We start from the raw sequence: 6519 nt of genomic DNA on the forward strand, positions 1-6519 counted from the left end.
AATGCAAAAGTAAACATGCAAATGCAGTTATTCAATTGGAAAGGAAAAAACTATGAATGAACGGTGATGTTGGGGTTTACAATTTCATCTTATCTACTCTCTTATATCTACTCTTCTCATTTAATTTGCTTATTTATCATATTGTCATGCAAACTTTCTTGGTCTACCCTTAACCCAATCTCTTGGCGAAAAGAGCCTATTAGTAATTACCGACTTGCTATCTCTAGCATGATAAACGGAAGCAAAATACAATTGGTCATCCTACCCCTATCTCTAGGCGGTATTAGCTTAATCAAGGAATTCCCCCCAGTTCATGACATAATTGTACGTCTTCGTATCAATAAAGACAAACAACATTTACCGAATGAGTTAAACGATAAAAGCATTAAGCAAAGGTAAGGAACCCAACAATTGATAAGTCAAGCATATGCAAGCATAAAAAATAAATAAGAATTTGGATATATGAGAGTTTCAAAAGATTACATTGTTCCCCAACAACCAAGGGTTTAGTTCACCATAATCATGGTGAAACTAGATGAAATACAATGGAAGAATGAAAGAATAAACCCTAGATTGAGTAAGTTGGAGCCTAAGCATCCAAAGAACGACCTCCAAGGAGTGTAGAGCTGCTATGGACGTTTCTCTCTGCCAAAAGAATGAATTTTGATTCGCACTGGGTCTATTTATAGACCAAAAAGATAACAGAAAGATCACAGAATCCGAGCTAATAAAAACACATAAATGCTCAGCGGCTAAATAAACCTTTCAATGGTTTCCCCATTAGCCACGTGACCGCTCAACGGTCAGTTTTAACGTTGAGCGGTTTGCCTTAAATCACCCTGGACGCTCACTGGTCCATTCTAATGCTCAATGGTTCTTCTGACCCTTCTTTTCATCCTTTTTCTTCATCTTTCACGTGTCTAAGTCCACCTTGCTTAACTTCCATCTTTAATTCACCTTAAAACCCTGCAAAACAATGTAAAAACAAGCATAATATCTCTAAAACCAACTTTTGACTCTCACATGACTCAACTAAATGTTTTACTTGATTTTAAACTCATTCTAAGCCATAAAGGGTGTGTTTTGATATCATATTTAAGCATGAAAATAACCGTCTTTCAACCGTTATCAGATTGACCGTTGGGCGGTCCGATGATTAGAGGCTAACTGCTGAGCGGCCAATTTAGGCGTTAAGCGGTGCAATGCTGGGCTCTGGCTTAAATTCTGTTACTTTTATGATTTATAAATAGCCCGAGTGCGACCCTCAGAGTAATCTTTTTGCAGGCAAAGACGTCCAGAGCAGTTCTACACTCCTTGGAGGCGATTTCTTGGATGCTTAGGCTCCACTTTATCATATCTAGGGTTTATTCTTCCATTCTTTCATTTAATTCCATCTAGTTTCACCATGTCCATGGTGAACTAAACCCTTTGTTGTTGGGAAACAATGTAATCTTTTGAAACTCTCTTATATCGAAATTCTTGTTTTATTCATTTGCTTGCATATGCTTATATTATCAATTGTTGGGTTTCTTATCTATGCTCAATGCTTTTATCGTTTAACTCATTCAGTAAGAAGATATTTGCCTTTGTCGATATGGGAACGTATGGGGAACTCATGAACTGATAGATAATTCCTTGATTAAGAAATATTGCCTAGAGATAGGCGTAAGACGATCAATTGTATTTTGCTTTTGCAGTTAAATGCATTATTAATTACTCAGGGAGACTAGAGATAGTAAACTAGTAACTAATAGTAGGCTCTATTCGCCAAGGAATTGGGTTTAGGGTAGACCAAAAAAGTTTGCACGACAATTAGATAATAAAGCGAATTAAATAAGAAAAGTAGATATAAGAAGGTGGATAAGATGAAATTATAAACCCCAACAACCTCATTCATTCATATCTTTACTTTGTCGATTGATTCACTTGCATTTGCATGTTTATTTTCTGTTTTGCACTCACACTACAAATTTATTTCTTTTCAAGTCTTAAAAGATTAATTTACATGAAAGATAAGGCCTAAACGTCCCTTGGGAAAACGATACTCGGACATACCGTTTATATATTACTTGATAATGATCTGGTACACTTGCCAGGGGCTTAACAGTCATACTGATTGATTGATTCGAATGTGTTCTGATTGAAGTTGAATATGCCTAATTTGTTTTACATCTTTACAGTTTGCCTTCTATTACTATTGATTATATTTCTTGCTTAACTGAAATGCTTGATCTGGAAAAGATCTTTGAAAGGTTTTGCAGGAAGAACATTGCTTTGGGAACTGCAAGTGAAATTCAACAACCTTGGAAAGCAATGCATTCAACTGAGGAAATAATGCAATCGATTGATCTATAACTGGGTTATAAATTTCAATTCTAGAATTTGGTTATTCTTTTATTGATTGCTTATTCTGATACATCTATTATTATCTCTGATATAAATTGATTTTTACACATCTTGTTTGAGATAATACTGTGTGAGATTGTTGATTGTATCATTGCATGCCTAAGCTGTTTGCTATCATGTCTATGATACATCTCTGAGCATGCCGTTTTATAAACTGTAGTACACTACATTGTGCAGTTGAATTGTTTTTGATATCTATGCATAATGACAGGGGGAGTATTACATTTTACACATTTTTTCTCACATGCTTGCATTTCATGGGGAGTTATTATTTACATGTGATTAAATGTGTTGTAGAGATCATCATTGCATTTTGAAAATTGCACATACTTTTTTATGCATCTTTATTGTGAAATATCAACTAAATATCTAGAGCGTACCTTTTTTTGCTAATGCACAAAGGGGAGGGATTTATGTTTGCAATATGAAAGGGGGAGAATTGTTATTCTATTTTATATTCTGCTTGATATTTTATTGTTTGGATAAAATACAAAACAGTGTAAACAAAGGTGTTTTGCATTAATCTGTGCAGTCGACTACATTATTAATGGATTTGACTATGCTAAAATCTTTGTGTAGATTTTGAGAATCAGTGCTCTGTGTATTTTTGAGAAGAAAAGAATTTCAAAATGTTTTACATGGTTGAAGTCGACTATGTGCGCCACACATTCGATTGTATCTGTTGTCTGATTTGAAATTCTATTATGCTCTTGCACTCTAACGGTTATATTTTCGAAAGTTAGTTGAGCATTGATGACTTGGTCAACTGTTTTAAATGTGTTTTGTTTTTGGTTGACTGTAAACTACTTAGTTGACTGATCTGTTATAACTGTCATAATACAGTCGAATGGATTAGTAGCGTATTCGATTGAGAATCTAACTGAATAACAGAAATCTATAAATAGGCTGAACACAGGTTTGTTCAGAAGACTTTTGATGAACTGACAATTTTCATTTCTATTTCAGATTTCTCTTAACTCCAAGAATTCTCTAAGAAGACGGTGGTGATCTTTCTTGAACGAGATTCAAAGGGGGGATTTTCTGCGCTTACATTTGCTGATCATTATCTTCACAAGGAAGGTACTTCTGTGTGACGTGTTTGAGGCTTGGGATCCTTGAAGACTACTGAATTGATTGTGCGGCTTGACATCCGTGAAGATTGCTGGATTTGTACCTGTTGGATACAGGGGATAGTATACTTTGAGGATTGTTCAAAGTGGTGTTTGGCAGATTGTAGAAGAGGGGATTCTTGCTGCAAGTCCATCTGGTTTATTACAACTATATTTTGGTTTTGGGTTAGAGAGGAGATTTATATTTTTGACGTGGAGGTCTTCTATAAATTCCTTGTTGGAAAAACCGCAACCATTATAGTGCATTTGCTTCCTGGGTTGGAAGGACACTGGATGTACGCAATGTTGGTTGAACCAGTATAAAAACCTGTGTTTGAATTTCTCTACCCCTTATCTTTTACAATCCAGTCGACTCTATATTTCACGCAGTCAACTACGTTTTTTCGTTGCATACATATTCTGATTGCTTGCATTTCAAGAAAGTTCAAAAAGCTTTATACTTTGTTTTCAAGATTGCGAAAAAAATTTATTTTGGATACAACACCAATTCACCCCTCCTCTTGTGTAAAAAGAAGCCTACCTATTTTCCAACATACTCGAGCTCATATATGTGCTTAATGACATCATAGAAATCATCTTCACCCCCTTCTGTAAGGCCTTTAACATGAACCCCACTATTTATAGTCCTCTTGCCCTGGCTTCATGCATGGGTATGAAATTTATATCCATTCACAAATTAGGTATGCCATTCCTTTACACATCTTAAAGGACCAAGTGATAAATTTCTAAGATGTTGGTTTCTAACACTTAAAGGATCGTTATGAACCTACAACCACAAAATATATGAACCTATTCAATAAAATTAAATGAATAAATATGTGAATAACAAATGTATTGGAAGAATTTAATAAGTCGTACTTGATCCTTGAACCACAATGGGAAATTTGCATGTATATGTGTCAACTGTTTGACTCAGAAAGTTGATAGGTATGTAAGAATGAGTCTTGCATAGGTATGACAATATTCGACCAATATCAATTTAATAGATCAAAACAAAATCCATAGAAATAAAGCAGTTTATTTGGAGCCTTACTCAAGATAAGGTTGAACTTCATTAAAATTGATCATGACATGAACATGAGCTGATCTCAATTCTTCGTCCCTTAGCCAATGAGTTGATTCCCTCCCGGAATGACAACCACCTTGGTCAACCACTAATAATGTTGTCTTTTCAATTTCAATGTCTACTTCATTTTTATTGCTTTGTGGTGTTAACATAAAGTTCTTGAAGCAGTGGGAACAAAAATGCGTTGTTTCTTTATGCAAATATGATGCGTAAATAGATCCTTCAACCTTAGGTTTATTCTTAACTGAACCTTTAGCATATCCCATGAACATAAAATTTCGAAAGTGGTATGTCAGGATCATGAAATATGGCATCTAAATTCAACAATACAACAAGATATTGTCACCTTTCGAATGGGTACATCCACCAATATTGGATCGGTCCACCAAGTCTTGCCTCATATGGAAGATGTATAGGTAGATGTTCCATAAAATCAAAGAATGAGGAGGGGGGATATTCTCTCCATCTTGCAAAGTATAAAAGGAATGTTTTCTTCCATCTTCTGAAGGTCGTCCTTATGTAACGTCGTACAACACAAATCTTTGAACAAATGACTGACTTCTGTAATTGGATTTAGAACATGAGTCGGTAAAGAACTAAACACTATAGGAAGTAAGCATTCCATAAACACATGATAGTCATGGCTTTTCATCCTAATGAGCTTTCCCCTATTGACATCAACACACCTTGACAAGTTAAAAGAATATCCATCAGGCGTCGTAAGATTTTTTACCCAATGACAGACTTGTTTTGTTTGGTCTGTTGAAAGTGTATAATTTGCTTTTGGCTTGTACATCTTTCAATTACTACGACTTTTTAGCTCCAAATCTTTTCGTCTACAATACAAAGTTAAATCCATTTGGGCCTTGTCATTGTCTTTTGTCTTCCCCCCAAACATTCATCATAGTATTAAAGATGTTGTCAAAGAAATTATTCTCAATGTGCATGAAATCAAGATTATGCCTTAACAAATTATCCTTTCAATAGGGTAGGTCCCAAAAGATGCTTCTTTTTGTCCAATTATGCCACTCACCATTTCCATCTATTCTTGGTGCACCATTATCAGTTACTTTAGGATAACCTTTTACTCTATTCCAAACTTCTGTTCCCATAAATATGGGGGTGCGTCATCCATGTCCACTTCCCCCTTCTTGAAAGCATTTCTATTCCTCCTAAAAGCATGGTCATTTGGTAAAAACCTCCGATGGGAGTCAAACCACAAAATTTTTCCTCCATGATATAATCTAAAATCCTTTGTTTGCTCCATGTAATGTGGACATGCCAGTTTACCATGAGTGCTCCAACCAGACAACATTCCATAAGCAGGAAAATCATTAATTGTCCACATTAACATCGTCCTCATGTTAATGTTTTGTTGTCTTGAAATATCGTATGTTAGGATACCATTCCATAACTTTTTCAAGTCATCTATCAAGGGTTCTAGATATACATCAATGCTTACCTTTGGATTGAATCGCCCCGGAATGAGACAAGTCATAAACATGTAGGGTTTAGACATGCACATATCTTGAGGAAGATTGTAGAGCGTCACAATTACTGGCCAACATGAATATGGTATATTTAATGCCTGCACATATGGGTTAAAACCATCGGAGCATAAACCAAGTCGAATATTGCGTGGCTCAATGGCAAAATAAAGATGTACTCTATCAATGTGCTTCCATGACTCTCCATCGCATGGATGAAGCAAAACACCATTTGAGGACCTGTTCTTATGGTGCCATGTCATTTCTGCTGCAGTTTCTATTGAGGCATACATTTCTATTGTTTTTTAGTACTTGCTCATGTCTTGTGTTGTTTATACTTTGGCTTCCCACAAAATTTGCACTCAACCAAAGCACCATCATTCTTACCATATTCATTATCATAGAATAGCATGCAACCATCCACGCAACA

The sequence above is a fragment of the Vigna radiata genome, unplaced genomic scaffold, assembly GCF_000741045.1.
Source record: "Vigna radiata var. radiata cultivar VC1973A unplaced genomic scaffold, Vradiata_ver6 scaffold_324, whole genome shotgun sequence".
Taxonomy (NCBI): Eukaryota; Viridiplantae; Streptophyta; class Magnoliopsida; order Fabales; family Fabaceae; genus Vigna; species Vigna radiata.